The 16,247-nt window shown below is 40.8% G+C and overlaps 2 long non-coding RNA genes across 2 annotated transcripts in view; both read right to left on the bottom strand.

The window, feature by feature from the left end:
- LOC146404771 (uncharacterized) overlaps positions 1-16,247 on the bottom strand; it is a 1,009,186-nt gene that overhangs the window by 520,875 nt on the left and 472,064 nt on the right. The window lies entirely within an intron of this gene.
- The window catches only part of LOC106509808 (uncharacterized), a 143,387-nt gene continuing 131,126 nt past the window's right edge, over positions 3,987-16,247 (bottom strand). The window contains exons 6-7 of the long non-coding RNA XR_014841874.1: positions 7,765-7,864; positions 3,987-6,127 (exon numbers count right to left, since the gene is read on the bottom strand). This is a non-coding gene — a long non-coding RNA (uncharacterized LOC106509808). The remainder of the gene's footprint in view (positions 6,128-7,764; positions 7,865-16,247) is intronic.

Raw genomic sequence — 16,247 nt, 5'->3', positions numbered from 1 at the left:
ATGCCTCAGGCAAGCCCCCCCCCCCAAAAAAAAGAAAAAAAAAGAAAGAAAAGGGAGTACTGTTAATAATTAAGGAGGTATAAGATACTATAGGCAGAATAGTTGTCACAGATTATAGTATATATATATGTACATATACATATATATATATTTTGTCTTTTGTCTTTTCTAGGGCCGCTCCCTCGGCATATGGATGTTCCCAGGCTAGGGGTTTAATTGGAGCTGTAGACACTGGCCTACACCACAGCCACAGCAATGCTGGATCTGAGCCGCATCTGTGAGCTACACCACAGCTCATAGCAACACCGGGTCCTTAACCCACTGAGCAAGGCCAGGGATCAAACCCACAACCTCATGGTTCCTAGTTGGATTCATTTCCGCTGTGCCACGATGGGAACTCCTATAGAATATTTTTAAAAAGGCTTTATAACTTAAGAAAGCCTAGAAGCTTGGAGTATTAGTCTTCCATACTCATGTCTTTTCTTTTTAAAATAGTTCTGTGGGGTGGAGGTGGGGGGCAAACATAATGATATTTACTTTGGAAACACAGACATGAAAATTACTTTTACGTTACATTCTGAGAATAGAAATATGACCCATATGCAATGCAAGATTTGCAATCAAGCTGAAAATGGACAAAAGACATCGGCATTCCCATCTATTATAATTGGACCAGAACTTTAATCACCAGCTGAAAAAATAAACATGGGGTCAGCAGGCATTTGCCCTACACCCTGGGTGCGTTCCAAAGTGAAAGCCATGCAAAAATGACCTAAAGATTGAATGCCTTCAGATTTAGAATTCACGTAAAGCTACACAATTCATGTAGAGTAGAGTGAGCCGTGGCAGAGTATCCTTGAGATTGACGCCCATTGTAGGGGAATGGTCCAGGGGACAGGGGAATCAGATGTGAGCCAAAAAAAACTATAGAGAATTTCTTGCTTTTGCCCCCCTTCCCCACAGTGATCAAACAACTAGGGCCACTAACAGAAAGGTGGTTTTGCCAAAGGTGAGATGGACCAATCTCAATCCCAGGATTTGTAACAGTTGCCTGACTTTAGCCAGGAATAGAGCAGGGACAATGTAGAAGGCCAGCTTGGACGTTTGCTGGGTTGTTGCTCAAGTGGGGTGAGAGCCACTGTGATTGGCCTCTGCTCTGCAAGGAAACCTGATGTAAAGCCAACCTGGGTAGGACCGGAGGCCTCTGTATTTATCTCTACACTGAATGGGAAAGACTGAAAATGAGTAAGGTGCTCTACTTGGTTTAGGGGTTATACAGAGGTATAAGCCACATCTCCCTAAGTTTCCTGACTACACTGTCTCGGATAATCTTGCCTTTTCTTCTTTATCTGATGTTGGATTTCTTCTAATAGAAACAACCAAGATGATAGTTACTTCAAGTGCTCAGGAGTAGCCCATCTTTATCTACCATACCAAATTTTTGGGTTCTTTGAATGTGTCATGTATCCTATTCTGGTTTCTATTGATGTGTAACAAACTACCCCAAATTTAAAATCTAAAACTATAACCATTTTATGCTCTCAAACCCTGCTGGTTAAACATGGATAGGACAGAGTAGAGATGTCCTGTCTCTGCTCCATGGTGACTGGGCCCTCAGCTGGGAAGACTGCAATGCTGGGGGTGCCTTACGCTCCCCAGGGCTATGATAATCAAGGCACATCTTTGAGATCTTCGCAAGGCCTTTGTCTAGCTGAAAGGTTCTATGAGGCACCACCTTAGATCTTTCTGAGGTTTCAAACCAAGGATCTTACAGGCTCCCTGGCTTTGATCTTTACCCTAAAATCATTTTTAAATTTGATAATATTTGACCTCTGGAACAGCTGGGAGCAAGAAACAGCTTTTTTTTTTTTTTTTTTTTTTTTTTTTAAATCCAGCAAGTCCTGGCTCCTTTATAGTTCTTCCAAATTTTGTTCCTTTTTAAGTTCAGTTCTCTCTAAATCTTATCATTGCAGCTAAAAGAAACCTTTTGGCACTTTGAACATTTGACCCAGAAATCTCCTGAACTATATCACTGGGTTTATCAAGTATAGCTCCTACTTTCCATGTTACGGTAGACAAGAGTATTCTTAAACTTTTCACCACCATGGAAAAAGGCTCCCTTTTCCTGCAGCTTCCAATAATTTTCTCATTTTCTTGTAAGCGCTCATTGACTGTCCTCTGGGGCCCTATCAGGCTTCTGCTAACAATCTTCTCAAAGACACCTCCAGTTTTTTCCTGCCACTTTTTCCCAAAGCTAAGGCCACACACTTTAGGCTTTTCTTAGGGCAACATCCATTTCCAGGTAATAAAATCTATTCTCAAAATAACTGCTGCATCACAAGCCACCTCAAACTTAGTGATATAAAACAATAACCAATTTGGAAACCATAAACAAAACAAGAAAACAACCTATAGAATGGGAGAAAATATTTGCAAACAATGCAACCAACAAAGACTTAATTTCCAAAATATATGAACAGCGCATACAATTCAATATCAAAAAAAAAAAACAACCAAATAACCCAATCGAAAAATGAGCCAAAGACTTAAATAGGTATTTTTTTCAAAGAAGACGTACAAATGGCCAACAGGCATATGAAAAAGTGCTCAATATTGCTAATTATTAGAAATCAAAACTACAATGAAGTATCAACTCACACCAGTCAGAATGGCCATTGGTAGAAAGTCTACAAATAATAAATGCTGGAGAGGATGTAGAGAAAAAGGAAGACTCCTACACTGTTGGTGTGAATGTACATTGGTGAAGTCACTATGGAGAATAGCGTGGAGGTTCCTTAAAAAACTAGAGTTATCGTATAAATCTAGCAACTCCACTCCTGGGCATATATCTAGAGAAAACTATAATCTGAAAAGATACATGCACCCCAATGTTCATAGCAGCAGAATTTACAATAGCCAAGGCATGGAAGCAACCTAAATGTCCATCAACAGATGAATGGGTAAAGAAGATGTGGTACATATATACAATGGAATATTACTCAGCCATAAAAAAGAATGAAATGATGTCATTTGCAGCCACATGGATACAATTAGAGATTATCATATTAAGTGAAGTAAGTCAAAGACAAATATCATATAACATATGTGGAATCTTAAAAAATATGTACAAATAAACTTATTTACAAAACAGAAACAGACTCACAGACACAGAAAAAAAACTTATGGTCACCAAAGGGGAAAGGGAGGAGGGATAAACTGGGACTTTAGGATTAATATACATATACTACTATATGTAAAATAGATAAATAATAATGACCTACTGTATAGCACAGGGAACTATATTCAATCTTATAACTTATAAAGAAAATAATTTGAAAATATATATATAAATATTTGAATCACCTTGCTGTACACCTGAAACTAACACAACTTTGTAAATCAACTATATTTTGATTTAAAAAACCCAATAACCACCTTATTTGGCTTATCATATAGCTCCACAATATCTGGGTCCTCAGAAGGGAAGACTTGAACTCCAAGAATTACTCATTTGGCTGGCATCTGAAATCACTTTGAGACTTCTTCATTCACATACCTGATGCCTGGACCAGAATATCTCAAAGGCTGGGCATATGTGGGACTGTGATCAGAGACACCTCCATATGGTTTGGTCTTCTCAGAGCAAGGCAGCTGGACTCTGAGAGGTAATCTCCTGAAAGTGAGTGTTCCAAGAGAATGTGGTGGAAGTTGCAGTCCTTCTGACCTAGCCTCAGAAGCCTTGCAGCAGCTCTTCACCACTTTATATCAGTACTTCATCACATTTAACTTAACCCATATCTTGAGGTTTGTAGGACTACCCAGGAATGTAAATTTGGAATGTTCCTAGTCTGTGGTTATAAATTTGGGGGATAGTTCCTCCTCACTCCACTTCTGCTCAGCACCAAGGCAACTTTCCTTGCTGACCACTGGGGGAGGGTTTGGGGATGGGTTTATTTCTGGTCCAAACTTTATGAGGGCAGGATCTCTTTTTTTTTAATATTTTAAAATTTTTATTTATTTTATTACTCAAATGAATTTATCGCATCTGTAGTTGTATAATGATCATCAAAATCCAATTTCACAGGATTTCCATCCCACAATCCAAGCACATCCCCCCACCCCCCAAACTGTTTCCTCCGGAGACCATAAGTTTTTCAATGTCTGTGAGGCAGCATCTGTTCTGCAAAGAAGTTCAGTTTGTCCTTTTTTCAGATTCCACATGTCAGTGAAAGCATTTGACGTTGGTGTCTCATTGTATGGCTGACTTCACTTAGCATGATAATTTCTAGGTCCATCCATGTTGCTAAAAATGCTGGTATTTCGTTCCTTTTAATGGCTGAGTAATATTCCATTGTGTATATGTACCACTTCTTCTTGATCCACTTCTCTGTCGATGGACATTTAGGTTGTTTCCATGTCTTGGCTATTGAAAATAGTGCTGCAATGAACATCAGAGCATGTGTCTTTGTGAGTCATGGTTTTCTCTGGATAGATGCTCGGGAGTGGGATTGCTGGATAAAATGGTAGTTCTATGTTTAGTTTTCTGAGGAATCTCCATACTGTTTTCCACAGTGGTTGCACCCATTTACAATCCCACATACAGTGTACTAGTGTTGCTTTTTCTCCACACCCTCTCCAGCACTTATTGTTTGTAGATTTTTTGATGATGGCCATTCTGGCTGGTGAAAGGTGGTACCTCATAGTGGCTTTGATTTGCATTTCTCTAATAATGAGTGATGTTGAACATCTTTTCATGTGTTTTTTGGCCATCTGTATGTCTTCTTTGGAGAACTGTCTGTTTAGATCTTCTGCCCATTTTTTGATGGGGTTGTTTGTTTTTTTGGTATGGAGCTGCAGAAATTGTTTATAAATTTTGGAGATTAATCCCTTGCAGAGGGCAGGATCTCTGATCAGCCTCCCATTGTGCATGGGTCCTGAACTTTGTTCTCCATGAGAAATGAAGTTCAGTTTGCCAGTTTTGGTAAATTTCCTCAAAAGAAGCTTCAGTGCTCCACTTACCTCTTTTGGTTCATGCCTTATGTTTTAGCATGATATTTTCCTCTATGGCAAGCTGCTTTTAAGAAGATGGTTTTGATATTTAAGCCAACAATTTTAGTTGTTTTCAACAAGAGAGTCAGTCTGGATACATTCTAGAAAAGGAGGCCTCTGTAACAATATCAATAAATTATATATTCATCTACTTGGAAGTTCATTTCAGAAATTTGGAAGAACATGAAAAAAACATATTTACTGAAATAAAACTAACATACCATACAATTCACTCTCTTAAATGCATGAGTCAATGGATTTTACTATATTCACAGAGTTGTGCATCCATCACCACAATCAATTTTAAACATTTCACTATCCCTAAAAGAAACCCTGTACCCATTAGCCTTCACCCCAATCTACCCAACATTTCTCAGCCCTAGACAACCATTAATCTACTTTCTGTCTCTAAAGATGTCTATTCTGGACATTTAATATAAATGGAGTCATACAATACATGGTCTTTTTTGAGAGGCTTCTTTGATTAGCATAATGTTTTCAAGGTTCATCCATGTTCATGGTCATTGCTCTTACCTCCATTCCCCTCAGGTATTGGTATGCTCCAGCTTGGCTGGATGTGCCAAGCTCTTTTTCTCACATCGGTATCCTTGCAAACATTCCCTCCACCCTTATGGTAAGTACTGTGGATTGGCTTGTCAATACTGCAACTTCCTTCAAGCATGTCATGATCTATTGCAAAAGCTGGAACACTAAAAACTGCATTTCCCAGAGTTCCTTTCAACTAGATGCTTACTTATGTTCTGCCAGTTACCTCCACGTGAGACTTTGAAATCAGAATTCAGTAAAATCAGGAGAGTGGCCAAGGGAAGAGTGTGCATGGATGTGGCCAAGGGAAGAGTGTGCTCAATCGTCATCAGCTGCCTGGGATGCTGGCAGCATTTTTCCCCTCACAGAAGCAGTGCAATTCTGGGGGTTGACAGTTGTTCCTAGAAGCTCCACCTAGAACCTGCTCCTCCAGCTCTTCCGACAATTTTGTACGCCTACTAACACTTGATAATAAGTGGATTCGGTTGTCCTTGGAAGGCACCTTAGGAGCCTCTGTGTTTTCTTTTCTTCTCTGCCGCCAAGGAAAGCAAAAGTCCTAAGTTATTCAAGATAGGTGATAGGCTAGCTGCACTGTTTTTAAAGATCTTCTGGGACTGAAATCTTTAACCTCCCTTCCTAAATTACCCAATCTCTCTCAGAGTCAAATAGTTTTTCTTCATATCTAAGTAAACACTTTAAAGCAGTGCTATCCAATAGGTATGTTATGCAGGCCATTTGTGTAATTTCTTTTCTTTTTTTTTTTTTTTTTTTTGGTCTTTTTAGGTCTGCACCTGTGGCATATGGAGGTTCCCAGGCTAGGGGTCCAATCGGAGCTACAGCTGCCAGCCTACGCCACAGCCACAGCAACACCATATCCAAGCCACCTCTGTGACTTACACCACAGCTCACGGCAATGCCAGATCCTTAACCCACTGAGCAAGGCCAGGGATTGAACCAACAACTTCATGGTTCCTAGTCGGATTCATTTCTGCTGTGCCACGACAGGAACTCCCATTTGTGTAATTTCAAATTTTCTAGTAGCCATATTAAAAAGGCAAAAAGGAGGAGTTCCCATCATTGGTCAGTGAAAATGAATGTGACTAGCATCCATGAGGACACAGGTTCAATTCCTGGCCTCTCTCAGTGAGATAAGGATCCTGGCATTGCCGTGAACTGTGCTGTAGGTTGCAGACCCAGCTTGGATCTGGCGTTGCTATGGCTGTGGTATAGGACAGCGGCTACAGCTCCGATTCTACCCCTAACCTGGGAGTCTCCACGTGCCACAGGTGCAGCCCTAAAAAAAAAAAAAAAAAAAAAAAAAAAGCAAAAAAGAAACAAGCATATTTAATTGTAATGAAATTTTTAACTCAATATATCAATCAAAAACACTGTTTCGATTTGTAATCAATATAAAAATTATTGATACCAAGTCTTCAAGCTCTACTGTGTATATTTACACCTATAGCCCATCTCAGTTTGGATCAGCCGGGTGTTCAGTAGCCATAAGTGCCCAGTGGCTGCCTATATGGCTAGTATACTGTTAGAGCCATCAGCACACTTCTGCTTTGTCCCCATGGAAAGCAACAGATTACCCTCAGATAAAAGACAAGAACTGAGTTACTGCCTCATCCTAGACCACTCTTGCTCTTGCTCAGTACACAACACATGGTCTTCATTCAATTCCTTTAGTATGTCCAGCTCTTTGCTGTCCCAAGGCTTTGGCACCTGCTGTCCCCTCCATTCAGAATGCTCTCCTCCTCATTCTTCTCCAGCTAACTCCAGCTTCTCTTTCAGTTCTGGCTGGGAAGCTGCTTCCTCAGAGCACTTCCTGACCACAACCCCTCCCTATCTGAATTTAATTCTCCTGTACCTCTTGCCCACTACAGGATGTGCTTTTTCTGCCCAGCTCTCAGCACAATGTGTATTAAGTAATTATTTGTGTGATTATTTGCTTGATGTTTATCTCTGCCCACCACACCTGCCCAGGAACTGGGTACAGGAACCCTAATTTTCTCATTGCCATATCCCCCAGCATCTGGCACCGTGCCTGGCAATATCAGTCATTTCAAGACTTTTGTGGAATGAATGAATGAATGAATGAAAGTGTTATCGGACTTTTTAAGCTCATCTTGTACACAGGATGTGGCTGTTCTTCTTCTGACAACCTACCCATTCACTGGTAGCAGATTCAGCCAGTCTTAGGGACTCAGTGAGTTCAGCTGGGACCAGGGCGAGAATTTGTACTCCCTCTTCAGAATGCAACCATCCCCTGTAAAAATTACAGATAAAGAAGTAAAAATTATGAGTGTTAATACCGCTGATAACAGTCAGAATAAGTCAAGGGATATCCATTCAATGTACACAAGGACTTTGTTAATGATAATAGTCTAAAGGCACACAGGAACGGCAAAGATAGTTGAATGGAGGAGGTAGGGAGGCCAGTCTTTCTGGGAATTGTGGAAGATGAGGTATGACTTATCAGTGGCAAAGAAAGCCTCACCCACCTTCGCTAACCCCTGCCTTCCTCCCTATGCCCAAACTGGTTTTTTTACACTGTTTACATTCTTAAAATGCTACTTTGTCACATTGCCTAAATCTTCATTATAGACATTAATTTTTAAGGTCATGATGATATGATTTGTATCCTGAACATTTTGAAACAGAAGCAGACCTGAGTGAGACTCTAGTGTCAGGGTTCTAGGCAATGTTAATGTAATAGGCACCAAATTTCCCTGAATGTATGTGTGTGCATATGTGTGTAATGGCCTAAGGAGAAATTTCCCCTCCTTTATATATGATTCTGGGTCAGTCCTGAGCCCCACTGTATTCTTAAACCAGATACTCATAGTTAAACGTATTTAAGAGGCCCCCACAGTCCTCTTTGCTGGACAGCTATGACCTGTTTCCAGCGACCCCTCATCCTGTCCTCCTGGGTCACAGCTGATCCACCAAGGTGGTTTGGCCATCTTCAGGCTAACCAATGACCTTCACCCTATCATCCAGTGCAGTAGTTTCTGGTAGTTTGGGGAGAGGCAGCTAGAATACTGCAGATGTGTATTCACAGCATATTAAAGAGTTCTGAGGCTGAGGGCCCCTGGGCAGCTTTGAACCCAGAACCACCCTCCAACCTAGTCATAGGAAGCCTGATGCTGACTCCTTTGGGACTAATGCTAGAGATTCATTATCATACCTTATAATAAATCCCCTTTATTTTAGCTAACTTTAGTGAACCTCAATTTCTTATGACCAAATTAATTCTAAGGTAAATTGACCTAAAGTCCTAAAACACCAAATGCAATAGATACCTATTCTGTTTTCAGCTCACAGCCTTCCTTCTCTAAAAACTGTCCCAGTAGAAGGTGTGCATTTCAACAGGCTTGTGCTTATAGTTAAGTTCCTTCAAGTGACTTTCAACCGAAATATCTTTGTCTAAGACACTAACACAAGTGTCTCCCAATTTACCAACACCCAACTTATAAGTATCTGTGGTATCAACAGCTGCCAGGTGCTAGAAGCAGAGAGGGTGCCTCCCTGGGCTGTGGAGAATAAGATTGGGTCTCAGTCCATACATTCCTCTTGCTAAGAAGCACTATCAATGTCCATTCATTCAACAAATACATATTAAATGCCTACTATGTCTCTATACCAAAATTTGAATAATTTCAACTATATTACCTGTGAATCCAACTTTTGTGGGGCAGACTTGGACTCCGACCATTATTTGTAAATTTAAAAAACATTTTATTTTAGGTAAGAAGTAGATTTACTGATAAAGATAGAAAGTGTGTGGGCTGTCTCAGAAAGCGAGAGCTATAAATTGTTTTAAGGAAAACATTGTTCTATGTCCCCCCACCCCAGTTGTCTTCCAGTAAATATCTGGAAACCTTTATGAATATCAAAAAAGCTGAGGATTGCCTACAAGGCACAGAGCAACAGAGCGGAGTGTCTCACTTGAGAAAAAGCTGCTGACTTTCAGTATTGCTGCCTGGGGGAGGGACCAGGACCATGAGAGGTGATGCTTCAAAACGCAGCTGTGTATAAGACATCCACAGGAAGGCAAACAGTGCAGTAATAGTGGCGACACCTGGAAAGTCTCTGAAATGAGTCATTGGTGATTTGTGTAATTGAATAGTTAGCCGACTTAGACACTTTTTAGGTTAGGTGGGTTTTGTCAAGCCAGTATTTGCACACAAAAATTGAATTCATTCACATAAAGACTGTGGAAGAAAAAATTATTACGTTTTCACCTAGGGAAAAATTCTCTAGTAGAGTGATTTCCTACACTTGCTTGTAAGAGCGTCAGAAAATCTTTATTTTCCTTATGATCGCAAAAAGTACAAGACAAGCACAGGCTCATTTCAAACAATTTAAACATAATAGAAAAGTATTCATTTACTCCCTACTAAAGATAGTATATAAATATATAATAGTTAGCATAAAATAAACTCCCCTTCCAGAAAAAGCAGTACTAAAAGTTCATTGCAGTTCGTTCTAGTCTTTACATATATCTAGATTCTAACCCATGGTGAGAAGTCTGTGGTCCCTGGCTCTCCTGCTGAGGGTCACAGGTCAGGAAGCTGCTCTAGAGGTCTTAGGTGACATGTTTGGCCTCACAAATTTCTGTCTCTGCATGACATGCTACTGAGAGTCAAGACCTTCAGGACTACCCTTGACCAAAGTCCCCTCTTCCAAAGCAATTCAAGGCCAATCCCACTACACAGTCGACTCTTTGGCCCGTACTTCTCTTGACAGGAGCTATTTCCATGAGAGAAGGAACAGAAGCAAGTGAAAACAAACATTTCTTGTTGACTATTTCATCAGATATTGATAAATTGGGAAAATATGTTATTTCGGATCCAAGGCAACTAACAGGTATGTGATAGGTTAGTGTCTTGGAGCCTTACTAGGACCCAGTAAAAACTGAATATTGAGAGCAACATTCCAGTTTCATTTGAAGGGAGGGTTCTGTCGCTCTTGCAGGGTTTACTGGGACAGGGACACACCTACATAGCTTTTGAAGACAAGATTCTCCTAAGTCTGATGTCTGCATACTCCTCCCACTTCAGCGATGCTGAAGGATGCTGAGTGGAGCATCGAGATTAGATGCTCTCAGCACATGCTGTGTTTTGTGTTTCAGTTTAATGATAGGCCTGGGCATACAATTTATAATCTAGTTTGGGTTGATAGCTGAGACCCATCTCTTCCGCAATTCTAATTTTTGTTATTTATAACTAAGTGAAGTCTTTTTTAGTGACGCTTTAATTGGGAATTTTGGGCGGAATATTTGAGAATTTTTTTTCATGGGCAAAAGTTCAGGGAAGAGATCCTTTACAATATATATCTCGCCAGTTTTGATTAAATAAATTATTTATGCCACCTGCTGGTCTTTTTAGGACTCACTTTTTCACTATTAAATTTTTTTATATTTAATTTGTATTTATGCTATACACAAATGTGTCTAAAATAATCCTTCAATCAAATCCATAAATCTTTTATAAGGACTGTACTCAGTTAACTTGATTCTGACCCATATATTCTATTTTTAAAATTTCCCCTCATCAAGGCCAATTTTAAAAGGTACTTATATATTATTTAAGGGAGAGCTATTATTCTCTAGTCTAGACTAAAATTCCTAAACAGCATATATTTTAGACTTCAAAGCTTTTATGAATATCAAAAAAGCATATGGTCCTAGTGAAGAGTGAAGTTTGTCATCTCTAAAATGTAAAATAGCTCATTTAGATAGAAAACCATTAAATGACTCTTCTTGGGAGAAAAACTTCTCACAAAGGTAACAAAGTGATTTAAGCTGTCTTATTTTCCTCTTACCATCTGCCACCCTTCTCCTCTTACCTCCTCCTTGTAAAAATAAGAAGAATTCTCTGTGTAACCTAGGATTGATGTTTCTCATTTAAAATTCGTATGCATGCCTCAGAGTAATATCAGAGACTAATGAGGAGCACATTGAAGTGCTCATAGGACCCCCCCAAATTGACTTTGGGTGGGAGTAACATTTTTTTTAATTACAAGAGAAAACATTAACTGTAGTAACTTTGGAAAATACAGGCAAACACAAAAAAGAAATGAAAATAATCTATAATAAGCTCAACTCCCATAGAAAAGCAGTATTGAAATATTGGTGAAAAGCTTTTCCAGATAAAATTAGTCAATTTTCTTGAAAAAAAAAAAAAAAACCAAATTGGGATCACCTAGGGATAATGCCTTAGCTACTGTTTATCAACATAATGGAAGAATAATGAAATGGGGAAATGACTACAACAACTGGAACTCCATTACCTAGATGAACTGTACTAGATTTAATTAGCTGCATATTTATAGCTCTTTAGTTTGTGACCATGTTTTTGGACAAAAGAAATAAGCCATAGCGTGCATTCTGGTGTATACATCTTGGTGTGTATCTATAATGCTTTCCTTAGGATGACATGGGAAATCCAAGCAACAGAAATTTGCAGGCTCAAATATTAAGGACTTTTTTCAGGTTCTCAGTCTCTAGTAAGTGATGATTGACAGCTCCCAGGAGGACAAATGTGGGGTTGTTTTAAACCCTTAGGTAGGTTTTAGTGTTGAGCAACCCCCCAGTCTCACCTGGAATTCTTAGGAGGAAAGAGCTGCCTGCTCATTTCAGCACAGAAGGAAGTTCTTGAGAAGAGTGGATAATCTTTTGAAATGATAATAAAACTGATAGCTGGTAACAGAGATGCAAATAACTGTCCAGTCAGAGATCTATGAAATCCTAGGATATTTTAACTGAGACAGCTTCAGAGACTGTTTTGTCCAAGCTACAGAACAAACGTAAGTATATTTTCTTGTTTTTTTTCCTTTCTTTTTTTAATGGCCACACCTGCATCAGGCTAGGGGTCCTATCAGAGCTACAGCTACCAGCCTACACCACAGCCACAGCAACACCAAATCCAAGCCACATCTTCGGCCTATGCTGCAGCTTTTGGCAACACCAGATCCTATAACCCACTGAGCAAGGCCAGGGATCGAACCCCCTTCCTCATGGATACTAGTCAGATTCTTAACCTGCTGGGCCACTACAGGAGCTCCTAAACTTTTTATTATGTAAAACAGGCACAGCAGGATGGATACAGTCCTGTGTAGGAGCACAGCAGTACAGCTGCCCAGGCCGCACACAGACAGCCCTAGTGGTGCAATTTACGCAGATCAGAACATGAATAGTGCATATTCCATTCTGGCCCTTCACATAGAGTTCACAATCCAAAGCTTCATACAGGTGTATAGTAAAAAATTAGTTCTCTGCCACCAGTCCCCCATCTGTCCTATTCCTTTCCAAGATGTTCTATGCACACACCAGTATTTACGTATGTATACAGTCAGTTTTTCTAACACAAATAGTGCTATGTTATAGACACTGTACTTCTCCTTTCTTCATTTAATAGATCTTGGTAGTTTTCCCATATCAGTACATCTTGAGTTACCTCTTCTTTTATAATGGCTAAATGATACTCCACTGTGTGTGAATGTTTAGGGATTTTTTTGTTTTTTGCTTTCTACGGCCATACCTGTGGCATATGGAGGTTCCCAGGCTAGGGGTTGAATCAGAGCTGTAGCCCCTGGCCTACGCAACAGCCACAGCCACTCCAGATCTGAGCCATGTCTGCAACCTACACCACAGTTCACGGTAATGCCAGATCCTTAACCCACTGAGTGAGGCCAGGGATCAACCTGCATCCTCATGGATACTGATCAGATTCATTTCCACTGATCCAAGATGGAAATTCCAGGGCTCTTTCTTCATAGGTAGGAGAATTGTGGGATTATTGGAAATAAGGAACAAGGTTTAGAAACATTAGATATATTATGGTGTAGGCATGCCAAATATGAGAACTGGAAATGTGAAACATGAATTGTTTGTCAAAGGAATTAGGGTCAGAAAAATAGATCCTGGGTGTTGCTGTGAGCTGTAGTGTAGGCTGCAGATGTGGTTCAGATCCGGCGTTGGTATGGCTGGGGTGTAGGACAGCCGCTGCAGCTCTGATTTGACCCCTAGCCTGGGAACTTCCATATGCTACAGGCAGGTGTGACCCTAAAAAGCAAAAAAGAAAGGAAGAAAGGAAGGAAGGAAGGAAGAAAGAAAGAAGAGAAAGGAGAGAAAGAAAGAAGAGAAAGAAAGGAGAGAAAGAAAGAAGAGAAAGAAAGAAGAGAAAGAAAGAAGAGAAAGAAAGAAGAGAAAGAAAGAAGAGAAAGAAAGAAAGAATCCTGGAGTCATCTAAAGTGTGAGAAAATATGCTGAGCTGGTGTGATAGATACTTTAAATTCAGCAGATTAAACAAAACAGAAGTTTATTCTTATTTCTATCTCGCTTAACAGCCAGAGATAATCCATCTAGAGTTGGTAGGGTGGCTCTGCCATCCTCTACCTATAGCTTCCTCTCGGACTCCAGTTCCTGCCATCACATCTGAATCCCAACCAGCAAGAAGAACGCAGAGAGGAGTGGAGGGCATGCCTATTACTTTAAGAGAATGACCAGGAAGTGGGGCATAACACTTCTCACATCCAATTGGCCAAATGTAGTCACATATCTTGCATCTCATTGCCAGCTGCAAGACTACTTGCTATCTCAGGCTGAGTTCCAGAAACAAAGGAGAAAAAGAAATGAATATTGGTGGAAGCTAGCAATCTTTGTCATATTTATGGAGGATGTTAGGTTAAATTCCCTAGGTAAAAAAGATTTGTGGGAGATTCACATACAGAATTTTTTTTCCCCTTCTTGTGGTAAAATATAATAACAAAATTTTACCATTTTAACTGCTCTTAATTGTAGAGTCAATTCAGTGCAATTACATCCATTCACATTATTGCGCAATCATCCCCACCATCCACCTTCAGAACCTTTCCTTCTTCCAGAACTGAAACTCTGTCCCCATTAAGCACCAAGAGACCATTCACACTGTGTGCAGGGTTTTATTGAGGAAGTACCCTGGGAATCAACATGTGTGGGAGTGAATGCAGGAGGAGTGGGAAGGAGCTGAACTGCTGTGCGAGCTCTGGAGCAGGATGGGCCTACAGAGAAGTCCAATCTTGAGGTAAGGGGCCTGGGCTTTATACCCACGCAGGGAAACTGATCTTCAGTGAGTCTGGGTTCATCAGCTGAAGGCAACTTCTGGAGAAGGACGCAGCTGAAGACTTTTTGGCAACCAACACACCCAGGCCCTGGGGGAATGAGTGTCTGGGTCCAGAACAGAGGACAGGGAGGCACACCACAGGGTCCATGGCAATGCACCCCTTATCCATCCAGACCCACTTACTTTGTGAAGTAAATTTAGCTTCTCCAGAATTCTGGTAGGTCTATTTTCCTGGGGGGAACTTATGAAAGGAAGGTTAGTGTGATGGGCCCAGCCTCACTATGGCAGCAGGTCTTCAGGTGCAAGTAAAACTCACAGCTGCCCTCCTCCATTACCTGTTCCAGAGTCCCCTTATCCTTGGCCAGCACCTCTGCTGGGCTAGGCCTTCATGGTCTGTGTGACCTGGTCCCTCATTCCTATCTTTCAATCTCTTCTTTGTGACCCCTGACCAACTTATTGTAGGGGAGGAAAAATTATCTTCTACCCATCTCAGTTCTTTTGGCTGATCTAGTAATTAAATTGACGTAAGACAAACAGAAGAAAAACAAAGGTAATTGTGTACAGATGGGAGCCTCACCAAGACAATGAGAGGCTCTCTGACAAGTCAGGCTTATGTGCCACTTCAATCTAAGGAGAAGGAGACAGATGTGTGTCTTGTGTTTCAAAGGGAAGGAAGGAAATTCACAAAAAGATGGGAAGGGCAAATGTTTGGTTACAACAAGAAGACACTGAGGACTTTGAATAAACAGGGGGTTCCCCCTAGCTTACCACACCTGCCATACTCTTTGTATTTATCTCCAGTAATAGTTCTCTTCCTAAACCAGGTCCTCTCCCTAAATTCTTTTAGGCAGTTGTGGGGACAGGCAAAAAGCTCTTGATGAATCTTTTGGGCCTCCACTGTCTTCAGCTCAAAATAATCCACTTGCCAAAATGGCATATCCTGGGAGGCTTGTTCTGAACCACTTTACTAACTAGCCATTCAGGGCTGCCTCTGTATTCTTGTGTCAGGCCAGTTCTCTTTCCACACACATTGAATGACCACAGACTGAGGGATGAGCCTCAGGTCACCCAAACTTTCTCAGACTATGGATGCTGCACTCATCTTTTTACCTTCAAAACTGAACAAGGGAGTCCAAAGAAACACTCCCAAAGGATTACTGAATATACCACTGTAAACACAAGTGTGAACTGAGGGAGGGGGTCCAAATCACCTACTTGTGCAGCTTGCTTGTGGCCTCTGACTCTGTTCTTGCCTGATCCCAGAGGTACCTCTTCCACTATGTAACGGGTAGTATTGGCTGCACCCCTCCCCCCATAGGACGGCAAGCCTTGTAGTTGCCCAGCTTTGAGAGTAACAATAGAGCCCAGAGACAGCAATAGAAACATTGGTGGCTTATTGGATAGAGGAACTTACACAAAGGGTCCTGGAGCAATACCCCCAACGTATACAGCAGAGAGTGAGCAGAACACGGCAGCAGTATTTTCAACCCGGGCTGGAGGTGGGAAGGCTAACTTTTATAGGAGGGATTGATGTTGCATGGA

This window comes from Sus scrofa, chromosome 3 (genome assembly GCF_054392235.1).
Source record: "Sus scrofa isolate SSC_HxYL_T2T_F1_AM1 chromosome 3, Sscrofa_HxYL_maternal_Yorkshire_Landrace_v2.0, whole genome shotgun sequence".
In the NCBI taxonomy this organism is placed as follows: domain Eukaryota; kingdom Metazoa; phylum Chordata; class Mammalia; order Artiodactyla; family Suidae; genus Sus; species Sus scrofa.
The sequence above is the reverse complement of the archived record's forward strand: the minus strand, read 5'-3'. Positions and strand labels throughout refer to the sequence as shown.